The sequence below is a fragment of the Hemitrygon akajei genome, chromosome 1, assembly GCF_048418815.1.
Source record: "Hemitrygon akajei chromosome 1, sHemAka1.3, whole genome shotgun sequence".
Lineage (NCBI taxonomy): Eukaryota > Metazoa > Chordata > Chondrichthyes > Myliobatiformes > Dasyatidae > Hemitrygon > Hemitrygon akajei.
The window spans coordinates 56,837,115-56,857,316 of record NC_133124.1 but is presented as its reverse complement, the minus strand read 5'-3'; the positions used below and the strand labels follow the sequence as shown (position 1 = coordinate 56,857,316).

The following is a 20,202-nucleotide window of genomic DNA, read 5'->3' as shown; positions in this document are numbered from 1 at the left end:
AAATGTTTTTACTTAATAACCTACTCATGCTTATTTCAGAACTCTAAGTAATATGATTCTGAATTAGTCAGAAAAATATTAATCAAAGGACTGACAAAATAGCTCAAGGTACTCCAAATACACAGTCTGAGCTGATGCCACTAAATCTTCCATGCTGCCCTCATATGTTCCTGCTGTCAATTCACAGCAAAGAAATATATTTGTCAGTAATTCAATGGCAGGACAAGAATTACTCACATACTTAAAGCTGCTCACGTATTTATTCTGATGAGTAACATCTCCTCTGTTGGGCTGAGAGACGTGTTCCACCAGCAATCAGCTCCTACAGCAGTCAGGCAGCTGCTCCCTGATAAACAATAGGGGAATTTACACACAGTAATTCTAGAATTTTCAAGCTGCCACACATTTATTGCCCTGGAGCTGGTATATTTAACACAACAATCAGTGTATGTCTGTAGTCCACTTCACTTCTCAAGATCAATGATCCTTTCCTTTGAACCAGTTTAATCAATGTGCCCTGATTTTCAGGCCAATTTCAATTCTTTTCACTTGCTCTGAACCTGAGGCATTAGTTTTGTTTGAAAATGTTCTCCAGCTTTGGAACTGTTGGCTCTGAAACATCATTCATATTAAAACCAACCTATTCTGAACCAGCTTTTTTTTAGAATGAATGAAATTCCATTCACATAAAGGGAAAAAAAATAGAGCATGAGAGATTTCATAAAGACGAGAAAATTTGCAGATGCTGGAATCCAAAGCAACACACAAAATGCTGGAGGAACTCAGCAGGCCAGGCAGCATCCTTGGAAAAGAGTAAACATCAACTGGTACTCTTTTCATAGATGCTGCCTGGTCTGCTGAGTTCCTCCAGCACTTTATGTGTATTTCAGAGCACTAGAGATATTTTGCTGTAAGAAGCACATTTAGGTCTCTGTGGAGACTTCAGACAGTGCTTTTCTGTGTGTATGCTCTGTGGAGAAGAGAACATGTATGCACAAGCAGGCACAAAGGTTTTTCACCCATCTTTTAATCGTCATAGAAAGTACAGCACAGAAACAGGCCTTTTGGCCCATCTAGTCAATGCCAAACCATTTAAACTGCCTACTCCCATCAACCTGCACAGGGACCATAGCCCTCCATGTCCCTACTATCCACGTACCGATCCAAACTTCTCTTAAATGTTGAAATCAAGCTTGCATGCACCACCTGTGCTGGCAGCTGATTCCACACTCTCATGACTCCTGAGTGAAGAAGTTTCCACTCATGTTCTCCTTAAACTTTTCAGCTTTTACCCTTAATCAATGGCCTCTAGTTGTAGTTCCACTCAACCTCCATTGAAGAGAGTGGAGATGGTGGAGGTAACGTGTTGGGAGGAGGATGTTTTGGAGATTATTGGCAGGGAAAAAAAATTGGAAAATGATTAGTTTTCTGGTGTTGGGAGATGATCAGGAAGGCCAGGAAGATGATTGCATTGTTAGGATAGGAGCAAAGTTGATCAGGGTGGGTTTGGTTGAGGAGATGATTGGGAGAAGAAGGGAGAGACACAAGAAACTTCAGATATTGGGGTCTCCTCTGGTCCCTCCACACCACCTCTTTGGTCCTGAAAGCACAGCAGCATCCCTCTTCCTGAACAGATTGACCACAAGTCCCTACAAATGATGACAAGAACTGCTGAGAAGATCATTGGAGTCTGTCTTCCACCTATTAGAGATATTTATCAGGAGTGCTGTATACGCAGGGCCCTTAACATTATCAATGATCCTCCCCATCCATCCAACAATCTCTTTGATCCCCTACCATCTGGCAGGAGATACTGTAGCATTAAGATGGGAAACAGCTTCTACCCTCAGGCTGTAAGACTACTGAACTCCCTACCACCACCCAAGTTTCATCACGCATGAGGTGCCAGTAGTGTTATATTGTTTACTTTTTAACTTGTATCATAAATGCATCTTATTATTTGTTAATTCATTCATGGTAATATTACTTTCTGTGTTATGTGGGTGAGATATATGTACTGTGACATGTGCTTTGGTCTGGAGGAATATTGTTTCATCTGTACAATTGTGCAATTGTATCATTCATGTGACAGCTTGAACTTGATGTTGTACCGATGTACAATATGCAAGATGCTTAGCAGCAACTAATTAAAATTAGTTTAATAGCAATCCTTTACCAAAAAAGACAAAATTAACACTCTAATTGCCCTGATTTGGACATGTCAGAATAAGATAGTATAAGCACTTTCAACTTCATAGAATGCAGTCATTCAAGTACAAAACCCAGAACAATCTTTTAAGGGCAAATCGGGATGGACAACAAATCTGGCTCTGAAACAAACTATCACAAATGCAAATATTTTAGAAGTTCATTCTATGTGTCTCCAACTCAAATGCACAATAGAACTGAGTGAGGAAAGTCCATTTTAGGTTTCAGTAGGTTTCAAAGGTACATTTGATGTCAGAAAAATGTATGCAATATACATCCTGAAATTCTTTTTCTTCGCAAATATCCATGAAAACAGAGGAGTGCCCCAAAGAATGAATGATAGTTAAATGTTAGAACCCCAAAGCCCCCCTTCCATGCATAAGCAGCAGCAAAGCAATGATCTCCCCTCCCCCACCAGCAAAAAAAGCATCGACACCCCCCACCGAGCACTCAAGCGTGCAGCAAAGTATCAATCAAGACACAGACTTGCAGAACCCCAAAGACTGGTTGCCTCGTTTGGAGAACAAGTCATATGAAGCAAGGTTAGCAGAGCTGGGGCTTTTCTCTTTGGAGCGTAGAAGAATGAGAGGGGACTTGATAGAGGTCTACAAGATTATGAGAGGCATAGATAGGGTGGATAGTCAGTACCTGTTTCCCAGGGCACCAATAGCAAACACCAGAGGGCATATGTACAAAATTAAGGGAGGGAAGTTTAGGGGAGACATCAGGGGTAAGTTTTTTACTCAGAGGGTTGTGAGTGCCTGGAATGACTTGCCAGGGATGGCAGTGGAGGCTAAAACATTAGGGGTATTTAAGAGCTTCTTGGACAGGCACATGGAAAAATAGAGGGTTATGGGGTAGTGTGGGTTTAGTATTTTTTTTTAAGGATTATATGGGTCGGTACAACATGGAGGGCTGAAGGGCCTGTACTGTGCTGTAATGTTCTATGGACTACTCATTCACACGGTAATTCGACATACCACAGGCTCTCTCTCTCCCTAATAAGGGAAAAAGAGGTGTCCCCATTTCACAGCGAGAGGGGAGACATAACAAAACAACTCACTGATTTATGCTGTTAAAAGTCTGTTGCGTCACTTTGTCCGAGCTCTGTGCCCAAAGAACTCGGGTCTCTGGCACACAGCCAGCAGCCAGCTCGCTGCTTTTGATCTTCCGAATACTCCCATGACACATCAGGCGGCGACACCGACCTCAGATCCATCCGCCTCCAGGGCCACAGAAATCCAGCACCCTGAAGGTGCACTGGCCTTCCAGGCCGCATCCTTGGGGTATCAAAAAACAGCCGGTCCTGAGGCCCCAAGAGCGGGACCCATTTCCACAAAGAACCAAAGTCAGTGTGTAACTCCAGGTCAGGGTCTTCGAAAGAACCCCCCACACCCTGAAAAGAAAGAGACATTAAAGATAGAAATAGAGCTGTTTCCGAACATGCAACAAAGCAGTTGCCGTTAGGAGCCATCATCCTAAGCACTGCCCTACAAATTACTTCATCTATTATTTAAATTTCTGTTTCACTTTTTTGTTAAATATTGCTCTTTTTCTGAATGGATAGTTATTCAATTAAGCCTGAACTAATAGAGATAGGTAGCTCCTGAGAAAAGTGGAGATATGAAGGGCCGCAGATGCTGGAATCTGCAGCTCAGCGGTCAGGCAGCATCTATGGAAGAAATTGGGCAGTTTACCCATCAGCTTCTGAGGGATGTGGATCTTGCAATTTCTCAAGGAGATTGTGTTCATCTTGAAATATTTCCTCTGTCTACCTGTTAATTTCTTTGCATGAAACACCACCATTGTTGGCCAAATCAAAGGGGATGATAAATCAGCATATTGGAGCCAGATTGAGAATCTGGTTGAGTACCGCCACAACAAAAACCTCTCACTCAATATCAGCAAAACCAAAGAGCTGATTGTTGACAACAGGAGGTTCAAGAACCAGGTCTCATTAGAAGATCAGATGAACACATTTCCAGTCAAATTTAAGAAACTTGTCATTGTTCTAAATTCCATTGGCACCCTTTTCCCCACTGTAAGTGTTCACTCCCTGTATGATTGAAACACTGTGCTGTAACATTAATCCCAACATGACATCTTGCAACAACTCATGAATATGTCATCAATAACACCTCACAAGCCAAACCAGGAGGCCGCAGGGACACTCGAACAGCACCTTCACCACACCACAAATCTCCACACTCATCATCAATGGGTCAAGTTCATGGAAATACCTTCATGAAAGGACTGTGGAACAATGTATCCCAATGACTCCAGCAGTTTAAGAAAGTACTCGTCCATCACCTCCCTTTCAAGACCAATCAGGAATTGACAATAAATAATGGCTTTAGGAGAGACTACCACAACAGTGATGGGCACTATAAGCAAGTGATAAATTGAAATGTTCATCTGCAGAGATTTCATTTAGCTTACTTGGACTGAAATTAATGCCACTAAATAAAGCAGGGATATTAAAATCAGTGGAATTTATTAAGTAATATTAATACTCTGATATTAAGAAAAGCTGGGAACCAATTACTAATTGAACATTTACAGTGCGGGTTGGCTCTGAATGCAATACCAACTAATTAGCACAGAGATTATCTTTGGCACAAATATTCCATTGGAATGAGGTCATTATGAGAGGTTTCTACTGCATCCAGGACTGAAAAGGAGACAACTAAAAGCTTAAAAATAGATTGCTGTTTTATTTATGGATGCTCTAATCATGGATGTACATGAAAAATAAAGGGGAATGATTGTAAGCTAGCCTTATTTCCTGACAAATCATGGCATTGAAAAGTTCACCTTCATATCTAAATCACAGTTTCAAATTAAATTTGAATGTATAACATAGGGTGATAGTCCAAAACCACTGACTCTTTTTAAATGAGTGCTCTGATGTAGGTAGGATTATGAAAATAACTTTCAGTATCAAGTACTGTTAGTTGTAGAAATAAATATCATTATAAGCCCTTGCTTCATCATTGTGTGTCAGATGTGCTCAGTTTCTAGACTCACTTCCCTGGGCATTCATTGATATTCACATGTTTTTTTTTATACAAGACTATAAAACTTACCAGATAAATAACTCAATTTCAGTAACAAAGAAGAAGTTGTAAGTATAATTGAAATTTTAAGTTTTAATTTTCTGGATTCAAAAGCTGTTTTATACTTGTTGGAGTTTCAGTTGCAGCAGTAGAAATTTAAATTAAGGTAAATATAGCTGAAGAATTTATATAAATTACTAGTCAAATTTTGTGAAAGCTTGAAGGGTTAGATGTGTTTTGCAGCTCTGGCAAGTGGGAGAAAAACATAAACTCCACTTTACAGCAGTATGATCATGAAATCAAGACAAATAACTAACAACAAAACTATTGCCTAATTATGCATATTGTATCCCAGAAACATTGATCCAGTCACTTTTAGCTGTGCAATATAAAACGATTCCTTGATTTGGTAGTGATTTAATTGTTGATGAAGCAATATGATTCCTTCACCAAATGTTTTCCGGCTTGCTGAAAATAATTTACCAATTATATTTGTGGCAAGATATCCCGTGAGTAAATGAATCAAGTAGCAATCCAGAATAAGAAGCCCGCGGATCTGAAAAATACTCTTAGAGCTGAATGTGGAGTTCCAAGCCAATGGAAAGCAGAATGTGGTACGGCAATCTAAGAAAATTAAATTTCCTAAGACTTCTAATTAAAGCTGTCTAAATCTCAGGGAACTAAGGAACAGAACAATCTTACACCGAGGAAGATTTGCATAGTCGCTCTGTGATTTTACATCACATGCTGGAATCAATATAGCATCCCAAAAGTCTACAGCCTTTTTCACAAGAACATCCCAGGAAACTCTTTAATAAATGAAATATTCATAATTTAGGAGAATACAAAATAAATATAAAGATTAAGTTTATTTGTCACATATATGTAGAAACAACAAAACATACAGTGAAATGTGTCATTTATGTCAACAGCCAACATCATCTGAGGATGTACTGGGTACAGGTCACAAGTGTGGCAACTCCTGGCACCAACGTAGCATGCCCACAACTTACTAACCCTGACTAATCTCTATATGTCTTTGAACTGTGGGAGAAAACCACAGCGCCCAAAGGAAGTCCATGCAGTCATCTTCCCGTGTGCACATGGGTTTCCTCTGGGTGCTCCAATTCCCTCCCACGGTCCACAGACGTACTGGTTAGTAGGTAAATTGGACATTGTAAATTGTCCCGTGATTTGGCTAGGGTTAAATCAGTGGGTTGCTGGGCTGGAAGGGCCTGTTCTTTACTGTATCTCTAAATAAAATAAATTAAATATAGACTTAACAGAAAAAGTATACAGGAGGGATTGAGTATGCTCTGCTATTCCATCATTGCTGATCCATTTTCCCCTCTCATCCTCAATCTCCTGCCTTCCCCCATCCACATGTCCCTTCATGCCCTGACTAATCAAGAATCTATCAATCTCTGCCTTAAATATACATAAAGACTTGGTTTCCACAGCTGCCTATGGCAATGAATTCCATAGATTCACCACTCTCTAACTAAAGAAATTGCTCCTCACCTCCTTTAGTCAGAATGGACAACTCTCTATTCTGAGGCTGAATCCTCTAGTCTTAGACCCCCACTATATGAAACATCCTTTCCACATCCACTCTACTGAGGCCTTTCAACATCTGATAGCTTTCAAAGAGGTCACTCCTCATTCATCTGAATTCCATTGAGTAGAGACCCAGAGCCAATAACAAATCACTCTAATCCTAGTTGACTTGCATAATATTGTACAGTAGTATCTGGGGACTGCTGTCAGAAATGACAGAGCTAATGAACAGATTAGTCAAGCATAAGCCTCACATTGTCCTATTCACAGTGTTATACCTTACGTGGGATGCAGCCCAGTCGGCAGCGGTTAGCACTGTTGCCTCATGGCCCTAGGGATCCAGGTTTGTTGTTGGTGCTGTGTGGAGTTTGCACTTTCTTACGATGAATACTTGGGTTTCTGCTGGACACTCTGGTTTCCTCCTTCATCCTACTGCTGCTTAATGCACGCAAGCAGCAAAGCTTATCAAAGGATGATTACTGAACATGAGTGTGTTTCAGGGCGACAGGGAAATGGGAGAAGGGGAGTGGAACTGATGGGACTGCACTTCTGGGAACCAGCATGAACCTGATAAGCTGAATGGCCTCTTTCTGGGTCATTATTAGTGACAGGCAATATGCCACAATGCTCCATCATAAAATCTAATGTATCTTGTCCCATCAGCAATACAGACCCACTGGAGAAGGCAATATTGCGGTACACAGGCAGGAGCCAGTCTCCCTTGGAGTCCTCAGTAATGACTTCAGATGCCATGATGGAAGACTAATAGCTCCAGGTCAAAATGGGAAAGTAACATAGTCTCTGATTACCACCAACCATCCCAATTTAGCTGATGAGTTACTGCCCCGCCATGTTCAGTGATACTAGCAAACATGATAAATAGGTACAGTTGGTATGCAACTTTAGCAGCATTTATTATAAGTTGCAGAAATATCAACAAATATTTTAAAAACTATGAAAAATCAAAAAATTATTAATTTTGATAAAGAAAAGTTCAAGTCAGATTAGCTTTGAAACAAATAGAAGATACAATCATGAGGAAATCTGCAGATGCTGGAAATTCAAACAACAACACACACAAAGTGCTGGTGGAACACAGCAGGCCAGGCAGCATCAATAGGGAGAAGCGCTGTTGACATTTCGGGCCGAGACCCTTCGTCAGGACTAACCAAAAGGAAGGATAGAAGATACAATGCTTGCTTTGCAAAGTTGAAGAAGGTGAAAAGTACCTGGCAAACAAGGAGTTTTTGGAGCTGATTTTGCTGGACTCTGCTCACTGCTTAGAGTCATGGGTCCTTGCTCCTTGGATACTGTACTCACCAAACCTGCATTGCAGAAAGCAGAGCTCACAAGTCTTCTGCACCCTGGAATCAGGTGGCAAAGTCTTAATGGCAACTAGGCCTCTGGTAGCAAATCACTGCAGCACTGATCCAGAAGATCCTGAAAGGCACCTAAAGGCTCTGTCTTCCTGTAAAATTTATTGGAGTTTCTTATATTCTGATTTATTTAAAGAACATTCGAACTAAAGTGAATGGTTTAAAGGAATTTAAAAATTGAAATAATGTTAACTGAAATCACAAAATCCTTGGAATTATTTAACCGGAAGTAAAACGATTTTTAAAAATTACTTACCTCCCCCTCAGCTTCAAATCTCCAAACTTGGAATCCCGAGGAAGCTCCATTTAGTGTGCTAAAGTTTATTATAGTATGGTTATAGATGGTGGCATTACCATCTGTCACTCAATGCATCTTGGATTCCTGCTCTCAATGCCATTGCAAAAATGTCCAAAAACGACAGCAGTTGCTTGAAACGTCCATTGAAAACCTTCAATTCCATTTCAAGCCATCAGCTTCACACTGCAAGTTTCAAACCACTGTGGCATTAAAAGAGATAACCTAAGGAGCACAAAGAAGAACTGGTTAAATTTTCCCAGGAAAATTACAATGGTTTTGGGATGATAAAATCAGTAAGGAAATAGGAGATGCAATACAAGAGGATTGTGGGCAAAGAAAAGAAAGTAAACACAAAACTCCTGTTCGTGGAATTGTATGACAGCCTAATTGTGAAATAAAAGCTACACAACAAATCTACAAGCAGAGAGTGAATGAGTCTGAATAACAAAATTATTCTTTTAGGACATGCCAAGTGCCATGTTATCCATTGGGATAGCAAAAAAATACACACTGAGTAAAGACAACAAAATTCCTAATCTGTATGCTGCTCTATTCCTACAGCAAGATGTAAATATCAAGGCTCAATCAGGTGGGATGTTAGTTCAGATAAACTTGTATAGACCAGACATTACTCTTCATTCTGAAAGGGAATACAGCTTAACGAAGATTTTATCAAAGCATGTGTTAGTGCAATGGTGTGTGAATTAGCTGAGGACTGGAAAGAGAAAGAAGTTCACAGATTTGGAGGCAAACAATTGGATGTTTTCAGTAACATGATACAAAAATGGAAGATAAATGTTTACCTCTAAAAAGGAGTTCTTCAAATTTCACAATACTGTGAATTTAGACTTAGAACAGCCAAAATCTGCAGGATCAATTTCAACACTAAGAGAAATTTGGACAGTTACAGTACATGGATGGGAAGGGTATGGAGGGCTATGGTCCGTGTGCAGGTCAGTTGGACTAGGCAGAATAATAATTCAGCACAGACAAGATGGGTTGAAGGACCTGTTTCTGTGCTGTAGTGTTCTATGACTTCAAGAATGGGGTCATATTTACACTGAATTATGTAGTGCTATTTATTAGGTATGAGGGGTAAGGAAAACAAAGAGGTGGTCACGGGAGGCAGAGGAGTGGTTACGGAATTGCTTTGAGTCGGTGGACTGGGCCATGTTCAAGAACTCATCAGAGGATTGAATGAAAGTGCATCAGTTGTCACGGATATTATAAAGACACTCATGGACAAGTGTGTCCCACAAAAACATTCAGAGTCTTCTCCAGTCAGAGATCTGCAATCTACTGAGGGCTAGACTGGCAGTGTTCAGGTCTGGCAACCAACAAAAGTACAAGAGATCCAGGTAGGCCTCCAGAAAGCCATTTCACATGCAAAGAAGCAATTATGAACCAAACTTGAATCACAGAAGGATGGTTGACATCTATGGCAAGGCTTGAGTGCTATCATCTACAAATTATTCAATGTAAACATAGCAGAAAGAAAACGTATTTTGCCAGCCTGATTGAGTTGGGTGAAGAGGGGACAAATACCAAATAAGAGAATTTGCAATGGATGTTGTGAATATGGGCTAATCATATGGACATTTAGAAAACTCCTCACAGGAGATTTGTAATGAGCACACATTATCCCAAACAATATACTTGCTTGTCCTTTCAAGCACTACATGGGCCACCTGTGGTAGAATATGTGAGTCCCATGCAGGGCGTTCAGGTATCTCAGAAGCCAGAGAACTGCTGTAAAATTAAGTCAGCCTCAAACCCAAGGAGCTGCCTAAGACAAAGAAGAAGGTAGAAAGCACGGGATCTAGGAGGGAAGGAGAGAGAATGCAGCAGGATCACACAAGGAGACATTACTAGGGAGAAATCATGCATAGGAGGATGATGTTGGCCTTTGTGGGAAAGGATGCATCATACAAGTTCTTATGTTGGGAAAGCTCTTACATGTTGGAGTTTGCCAGCAACAACCTCCAAACTATCGGTCAGATTTCCTGAGGACTAGGAAACCCATGCTGGAAGCGGCAGATTTAACTGGGCTATATAATCTCAGACATAAAGCTTCATTTAAGCATTATACCAACCAGTGTATGTCATCAATGCAAGGAGATCACCCAACCATGACTCTGCTACCTACAAGCAAAAGCCACATATCCATGGCCATGTAAGTTAAGGTTTTATATTTTTACAGATTTAACCCTAATTACACTCTATTGTGGCATGTCAGGCCAAAGGCAATAGGATTATTAAAAATGCACCATGACCATAGAACATAATATACACTAGAACATTTCTAAAGCATTTTAAAAATATAATTCCTTTGAAACCCAGTTAGTTGTACAGTATAAGCACGCAGAGCAACTAAACTACAGCAAAAATCCCTGAAACAGGAAATGGGCTTGTTTAGGTGGTAGCTGATAGAGAAATATTGGATGGGACACTACAACCGTCTGTTTTCCAACATGTCCCTGAACATCTTCAAATAGTTCCTTTCACATTCACTTGAGGAAGCAGATGGAGACTTCATTTCAAATGTCATCCAGAAATTGGCTACAGTTCTGAAGTGCAAGCCTCCATCACAGGCATTATTTGTCATTTGTGAAGTGTCATTTGCATTCATGACTCCAGAGTACTGTTAACAACGGCAATCTGACAACAATATCAATAAGAAAAAGTCAAACTTAAAAACAAGTTTGCTGTTCCTAATTTAAATAGGAATCATTCCCCATAAAGTCTGAAGACAGTTCTGCAGCACCAGATTATCAGACATGATTAATCTAGAGAAGCAGAAGAAGCCAAATTCACTAAACAAACTAAACTACAAGTACGCCATAAAGATAACCTACTTAAGGGCTTTCTAGACATAACTGTGAGAGAAATAAAGTGATTAGATAGATTAATCTTGCTATTCAAGATTAAGCTAAACAATTAAGATAAGGTCAACTCCATATTGTTCAGCAGGATCAAAATGAAATTAATGATCAGGGCCATTTCCTAATCAAGATCCTAAAAAAAACAAATTTACCTTTCCTTATTTAGAGAAATAAACAATTTTATTTTCATTCTCATTCCAGTGCAGTGCTGCATTTTCTGATTGACAGACCAGCTCCTGTCAGAACACAAGAGTACAACCTGTAAAATGGAGTCAAGAACATTTTACAAGACTACTGCTTGATTTGTTCTGACATATATCCTCTCGACTGGAGTTTTTAGATCAACAGAGGATGGCTTTTACATAAATTATAAAAGAGCCCTTAAAATGCACTGGAGTTCAGGTGGTGTCATGTAAGAATTTGATTTGACACCTCACCCCTTCATATCTGCTCCTCAGTTCTACACCAGTCACAGCTAGTGTACCTTTGGAATAGGCTTCCCAACCTGAATAAGAATTGCAGGGAAGTGTTATTTTAATAGAAATTAATAATAAGATTTTAATTTTAAAGTTCATTGAGTCACACAGCCTAGAAACATGTCTTTTGGTCCACCTACCCTGTGCTGTCCATCAACCATATATACACCAATCCCACTTCATTCCCATATGTTCCTCTCATCTACAGCTAGATTCTACCACCCACTTACATGCTTGGCATTATTCAGAGTGGCCATTTAATCAACTACCTGCACATCTTTGGCATATGGGAGGAAAACAAAGCATCCAGAGTAAATCTACAGGGTCACAGAGAAAACATGCAAACTCCACACAGACAGAAGCAGAGATCAGAATCAAACCCAGAGCTACAAAGCAGCAGCTTTACCAGCTGTGCCACATAATCGCCCACGCATGTTAAACAAATTTTAATTAAGGAAATATACTTAACTGTTTCTCAATGTCTAATCATTAGGCACATTTTGACAGAGCTAAACTGTCAAAAGGCCACAAGAGTAGTCCAGGGAAGAGGGCTCCATCTCTGGCTCCACCTTGTGAGACTGCAGCAGCAAGGCCTGAAGATTCATCGCAGGCACACAGTTAAAAAGGTAAATATAGCTCCAGCAAACTCAAGACACAGGCAATATCAGAGAAACTTCCTGTATTTAATTCCAGATTGTCAAAGAGAATTGAACTGAATTACACCACATCCTTAGCTTTAATCTTTAAAGATGATTCACTACAGAGGTGAGCTCTGCTGATGAGGAAGAGGCAACTACACTATATTGCTGGATCCATTCAAGACATTTTTGTAATATGAGGTGCATTAGCTGGTCAGCACATACTAACGCATACAGCCAGAGTTAACTTATTCATACACATCATCACAAAAGCTGACAAAAAAATTAGAGTACACCTTTTCCAAGTAGAAGCATCCAAAATTGATGGAAGTCATGAGTATCAGGGTCCCTGCAATGAATTAAAAATAGAGGATGTTGGAAGTACATAGAGAGTCAGAATATATGTATGAAGAGTAGAAACAGAAGCAGGACCTGTCCTCTTGGCTCTTTACCATGACTGATCCAATTTTGACCGCAATACTATTTCTCTCTTCTCATATCTATTAACCCCCTTTTAGATCAAACATCTGTCAATTTCCACTTTTAATGCAGTCAATGGCTCTGCTCCCATGGCTATTTTGTGGCTTTGTGTCTCTGTTTAAGCTCCAGCCCTCATAGCTACTCCATAAGAACATAGACCATAAGATATAGGAGCAGATTTAGGTCACTTGTCCCATCAAGTCTGCTCAGCCACTTCATCATGTCATATCCAATTTTCCTCTCAGCCCCAATGACCTGTCTTCTCCCTGTGTCCCTTCCTGCCCTGACTAATCAAGAATCTATCAATCACTGCCTTAAATATACCCAACAACTTAGCCTCCACAGCCACCCGTGGCAATGAATTCCACAGATTCACCACTCTAGATTTTAAAAAATCCTCCTCATCTCCATTCCAAATGGACGTCCCTCTGTTACAAGGCTGTGTCATCCGGTCTTAAAATATCCCACCATAGGAAACTTACTCTCCAAATCTACTCGATCGAAGCCTATCAAAATTCAATAGATTTCAATGAGATCCTCCCAATATTCTTCTAAATTCCAAAATGTTCCTCATGTGTTAAGCCTTTCAATCCCAGAATCAATTTTGTGAACCTTCTTTGAACCCTCTCCAGTGCCAGCACATTTCTTTCTAAGATAAAGGGCCCAAATCTGCTTGCAATACTACAAGTGAGGCTTCACCAGTGCTTTATAAAGCCTTAATATTAATATTTCAATATAACACGACCGTGGTGGGTCTCATCTGCAAGAACAACGAGTCAGCTTACAGAGAGGAGGTGCAGCGGCTAACGGACTGGTGCAGAGCCAACAACCTGTCTCTGAATGTGAACAAAACAAAAGAGATGGTTGTTGACTTCAGGAGGGCACGGAGCGACCACTCCCTGCTGAACATCGACGGCTCCTCGGTAGAGATCATAAAGAGCACCAAATTTCTTGGTGTTCACCTGACGGAGAATCTCACCTGGTCCCTCAACACCAGCTCCATAGCAAAGAAAGCCCAGCAGCATCGTTACTTTCTGCAAAGGCTGAGGAAAGTCCATCTCCCACCCCCCATCATCATCACATTCTACAGGGGTTGTATTGAGAGCATCCTGAGCAGCTGCATCACTGCCTGGTTCGGAAATTGCACCATCTCGGATCGCAAGACACTACAGCAGATAGTGAGGTCAGCTGAGAAGATCATCTGGATCTCTCCTCCTGCCATCACGGACATTTACACTACATGCTGCATCTGCAAAGGAAACAGAATTATGAAGGACCCCATGCACCCTTCATACAATCTCTTCTCCCTCCTGCCGTCTGGGAAAAGGCTCCAAAGCATTCGGGCTCTCACGACCAGTCTATGTAACAGTTTCTTACCCCAAGCTATCAGACTCCTCAATACCCGAAGCCTGGACTGACACCTTGCCCTATTATCTTGTTTATTATTTATTGTAATGCCTGCACTGTTTTTGTGCACTTTACGCAGTCCTGTGTAGGTCTGTAGTCCAGCGTAGTTTTTTTCTGTGTTGTTTTTTACATAGTTCAGTCTAGTTTTTTAACTGTGTCATGTAACACCATGGTCCTGAAAAGCATTGTCTCCTTTTCACTATGTACTGCACCAGCAGTTATGGTTGAAATGACTGGACTTCTCTAGTGCCTTTAACACCATCCAGCCCAAGATCTTAAGGCACAAACTAACGGAGATGGGAGTAGACTCTCACATGGTGGATTGGATAGTGGACTACTTGACAGATAGACCTCAGTATGTGCGGTTGGGAGACTGTAGGTCTGACATGGTGGTCAGCAGCACAGGAGCGCCGCAGGGGACTGTGCTCTCTCCGGTCCTGTTCACCCTGTACACATCAGACTTCCAATATAACTCGGAGTCCTGCCATGTGCAGAAGTTCGCTGATGACACGGCCATAGTGGGGTGTGTCAGGAATGGACAGGAGGAAGAGTATAGGAAACTGATACAGGACTTTGTGATATGGTGCAACTCAAACTACCTGCGTCTCAATATCACCAAGACCAAGGAGATGGTGGTGGACTTTAGGAGATCTAGGCCTCATATGGAGCCAGTGATCATTAATGGAGAATGTGTGGAGCAGGTTAAGACCTACAAGTATCTGGGAGTACAGTTAGACGAGAAGCTAGACTGGACTGCCAACACAGATGCCTTGTGCAGGAAGGCACAGAGTCGACTGTACTTCCTTAGAAGGTTGACGTCATTCAATGTTTGTAGTGAGATGCTGAAGATGTTCTATAGGTCAGTTGTGGAGAGTGCCCTCTTCTTTGTGGTGGCGTGTTGGGGAGGCAGCATTAAGAAGAGGGACGCCTCACGTCTTAATAAGCTGGTAAGGAAGGCGGGCTCTGTCGTGGGCAAAGTACTGGAGAGTTTAACATCGGTAGCTGAGTGAAGGGCGCTGAGTAGGCTACGGTCAATTATGGAAAACCCTGAACATCCTCTACATAGCACCATCCAGAGACAGAGAAGCAGTTTCAGTGACAGGTTGCTATCGATGCAATGCTCCTCAGACAGGATGAAGAGATCAATACTCCCCAATGCCATTCGGCTTTACAATTCAAACGCCAGGAGTAAGATATGTTAAAGTGCCGGGGCTAAGACTCAATGTATTTAAGTAAACTACTTAAGAACTTTTTAAAAGCTATTATTAATGCTTTTTGAGAGGGTGGTTTTAGATGCATATCATATTTTTACTGAGTTAAGTATTGTATGTAATTAGTTTTGCTACAATAAGGGTATGGGACATTGGAAAAAATGTAGAATTTCCCCATGGGGATGAATAAAGTATCTATCTATCTAAAAGTGACTTGACTTGACTTGACTTGATCTTAGCTTTTATATTCTAATCCGCACAAAATGAAAGCTAACATTGTATTTGCCTTTCTCACCACCAATTCAACATGCAAATTAACCTTTAGGGAATTCTGCCCAAGAACTCCCAAGTCCCTTTTCAACTCAGAACATTCTCTCCATTTAGAAAATAGTCTATGTTTTTATTTTTTCTACGAAAGTACATGACCATATGCTTCGCGAAACTGTATTCCATCTGCAGCTTCTTTGACCATTCCCCTGATGTACCTAAGTTTTTTTTAGTTGTTTCTTTCTTGTGGCAGACCAGTGGGTAGGTGATCTGTTAATTCTTTGTGTGGAGGGGGACTGGGGTTTTTGACGGTACTGCCGCTGTTCTTTTCTGCAAGTGAGGGGTTGGGGATTATTATTGTCGCTGTTTTTTTCCCTGTGGGGAGTTGCTGGGATTATGTTGCTATTGTTGCTTTTTTGCTACGGGGGGGTGGGGGAATTGATGCTATTGTTACTGATTTTTTTTCTGTGGGGGTTGAGGGTGGGTTTGCAAGTTTTGCTTCTTTTCTTGTCCATGCAGGGGCAGTGTTGATGTCTTTTCTTTCAACAAAATTTCATGGTCTTTCTGTATTTAATGGCTCTCAGGAGAAGACAAATATCAGAGTTTTATTCTACATGCAAGCTTTGACAATAAAATGAACCTTTGAACCTTCTGTACCCTCTCTGCTTCCTCAACACTAACTGCCTTTCCACCTATCTTTGCATCATCTGCAAAGTTGGCCAAAAAGCCATCAATTCCTTTATCCAAATCATTGACATACAATGTAAAAAGGAGCAGTCCCAACACAGACATCTGTGGGACACTAGTAGTCACTGACAGCCAACCAGAAAAGGTCCCCTTTATTCCCAGTCTTTGCTTCCCACTAATAAACCAATGCTGTAACCATGCTAGTATCTTTCCTGTAATACCATGGGCTCTTAACTTGTTAAGCAGCCTCACACATGGCATCTTGTCAAAGGCCTTCTGAAAATACAAGTACACAACATTCACCAATTCTCCTTTGTCTGTCCTGCTTGTTATTCCTTCAAAGAATTTCATCAGATTTGTCAGGCAAGATTTTCCCTTGAGAAAAGCATGCTGACTATGGCCTATTTAATCACGTGTCTCCAAGTTCAGAAATGATTCCAGGATTGAATGGCTTGTCATATGAAAAATATCTGATGGCTCTGGGTCTGTATTCACTGGAATTCAGAAGAATGAAGGATGACCTCATTGAAACCTATCAAGTGACAAAAGGTCTTGATAGACTGGATGTGGAGGGGATGTTTCCTATGGTGGAATGGTCTAAGACCAGAGATCACAGCCTCAGAATAGAAGGATGTACTTTTAGAATATAAATGAGGAGAAATTTCTTTAGCCAGAAACTGTGACATTGTGGAATCTGTGAATGTGTGGAATTCATTGCACCAGACAGCTATGGAGGCCAAGCCTTTATGTATATTTAAGGCAGAGGTTGATAGATTCTTGATTGTTTGGGGCATGAAGGAATATGGGGAGAAGGCAGGAGATTAGGGATGAAAAGAAAATTGAATCAGTCATGATTAAATGGCAGAGTAGACTTGATGGGCCAAATGAGCTAATTCTGCTCCTATATCTTATGATCTAATGGTACCCTGAAACCACATCCTTAACAATCAAACCCAACATTTTCCCAACCACTGTCAGACTAACTTGCCTATAATTTCCTTTTTTCTGCCTCTCTTCCTTCTTGAAGAGTGAAGTGACATTTGCAATTTTCCAGTCCTCTGGAACCTTGCAACGTTCCACTGATTCTTGAAAGATTATTACCAATGCCTCCACAATCTCTTCAGCCTCCTCCTTCAGAACCTTGGTTGTAGACCATCTGGTTCAGGTGACTAATCTACCATCACATCTTACAGTTTCTCAAACATCTTCTCCCTAGTAATGGCAACTTCATTCACCTCTGCCCCCTGACCTCTGGCACACAGCTGGTGTCTTCCGTAGTGAAGACTGATGCAAAATGCTTATTCAGTTCATCTGTCATTTCCTTGTCCCACAGTACTACCTCTCCAGCATCATTTTCCAGCAGTCTGATATCTACTCTTGCCTCTCTTTTACTTTTTATATATGTGAAGAAACTCTTTGGTATCGTATTTAATATTATTGGCTAACATAGCTTAGTATTCCATCTTTACCTTCTTTATCACTTTTTAGTTGCTTTCTGTTGGTTTCTAAAAGATTCCCAATTCTCTAACTTCCCATGAATTTTTGCTCTATTATATGCCATCACTTTGGTTTTATGTTGGCTTTGACTTTTATTGTAAACTCTGGTTCCCACCCCTCTGCCAAGTTAATTTCAACCCTCCCAAATGCTCCTATCCTTCGAGGTGGAGCTTCAGGCAGCAATGTACTAGAAAATTGACAATCTTCCACCAGAATAAATTCTTCCTCTTCATTTTAATTGGGCAACATTCTTATTCCAAAACAACGCCCAATATTTCACAAGGGAAAGCATTCTTTCAGAAGCCACCTGCCTCAAAAATTTACATTTTCAATAAATCACTTCTATTTTTTCCAAACTCAGACAGTTGGCACAGGTTGCTCAGTCTTTCTTCATGCATCACCTCTTTCATCCCAGGAATAAGTCTGGTGAGCATGCCAGAAGTATATTCCTGCTCATCAGGATTTTATAATTCTTTGTGAGGTCTGTTCTCAGTTACTTAAATTCCATCAAATGTAACCCCGCTCATCCCAATCTCTCTTCACTTTGAGGGAAGTCATTGGTGCAGTGGTATTATAATTCATTGGAATTAATAATCTAAATATCCAGGTTTTTAAATTAAACATTTTTAAAAAAGCAAAAAACCCATCACCTACCTCAGGGAAACTTGGAGGATCTCGGCCAAACAGATGCACAATCAGCAGAAATCAGGTTCTCGATCTGACTCGCGTGAGGATGAAATCTCTTCCCCTCCACCCATGAATCCAGTAATGAAGGAGTGAGGACGCCGCGGGGCAATTAGTGCTGAAGTTTACACAGCAGTAGATGCTGCATCATATGTAAGAAAGGTAATTACTAAGGATTGCAAGACTATGGCTGCCCTGGCTAAAGCCATTGAAAAGAATGTGCTATTCTCCCATTTGGATGACAATGAAAGAAGTGATATTTTTGATGCAATGTTTCCTGTCACATACATTGCTGGTGAAACAGTCATACAACAAGGCAATGAAGGAGATAATTTCTATGTTACTGATCAAGGAGAAATGGATGTTCATGTTAACAATGAATGGGTGACTAGCATTGGAGAGGGTGGCAGTTTTGGAGAACTTGCATTGATTTATGGAACCCCAGGAGCTGCAACTGTCAGAACAAAGAGCTTCTTCCCCTCTGCCATCAGATTTCTGAATGGACAATGAACCATGGATACTTACTTGTTCTTTTCTGCACCTTGTAGAGCATTGGCTAGCAACCTTTCCATTTCTTTAGCATTTTTGGTTTTTTTTGAGTTGCTAGCTCAACGCTCAACCCAACACAGATAGAAAGTGTGCAAGGAACTGGCCAGTTTCAATCCCAGGACCACTCGCCTCGAAGTCCAGTATGGATGACACTACGCATCTGGCTGGCATGAACACTTCCTCAATAATTTTTTCCCCTCTCTATTTGCACTACTTATTTAATTTATATTTTTATATATACCTCTTATTGTGATTTATAGTTTTTATTACTGTGTATTACAACATACTGCTGCCGCAAATGAAGTGAATTTCATGACGTGTGCCGGTGGTTCTGATTCTAAACTCATCTTTGCAATCGAAGAAAATGGGGTAAACCATTTTGAACTGTGATGAGGAGAAATTTCTTCACCTAAAATGTACATGTGGAGCTCTGTATCACAGAATAAAGGTGAGGCTAAATTGTTATATAAAGGAAGGGTCTCTCGCTCTCTTTCACACACACACACACACACACACACACACACGTTATGTGGATAAGGAAAGAAAGCATGAATGTAAATGTCAGTCATCATCATATTGAATGGTGGAGTAAGCTGAAAGGTCAGGATGCCCTGGTCTTATTCTTATTTTCTATTTTTCAGTATTTAAGGAACATGGATAGAGATAAGGACCATTCCTTCAGCTGCTGTGTTGAAAGATGGGACCACTAACCAGTCTATATAAGTAACCACAGGCTTGGCATATAGCTACATATTTGATTCTGTTCTGATAAATGAGTGCTCATAAGTGGCTTGTGTTCAGGTTTCAGACACATTCCTTCGAAATCTCTGCATCAAAGTTGAAGAAAACAAATGCTCAAAGGATAGCTAACGGTTTTCCACTCACAAGTAATTATTCTGGTCTTGAACCAACAGAGAATTCAGACAGCA

The 20,202-nt window shown here is 40.7% G+C and overlaps 1 pseudogene; it reads left to right on the top strand.

Annotated features, from left to right (window-relative positions):
• The first annotated feature begins 11,272 nt into the window (after nt 1-11,272).
• LOC140726635 (cAMP-dependent protein kinase type I-alpha regulatory subunit pseudogene) lies at nt 11,273-19,234 on the top strand (annotated as a pseudogene).
• The last annotated feature ends 968 nt before the right edge of the window (nt 19,235-20,202 follow it).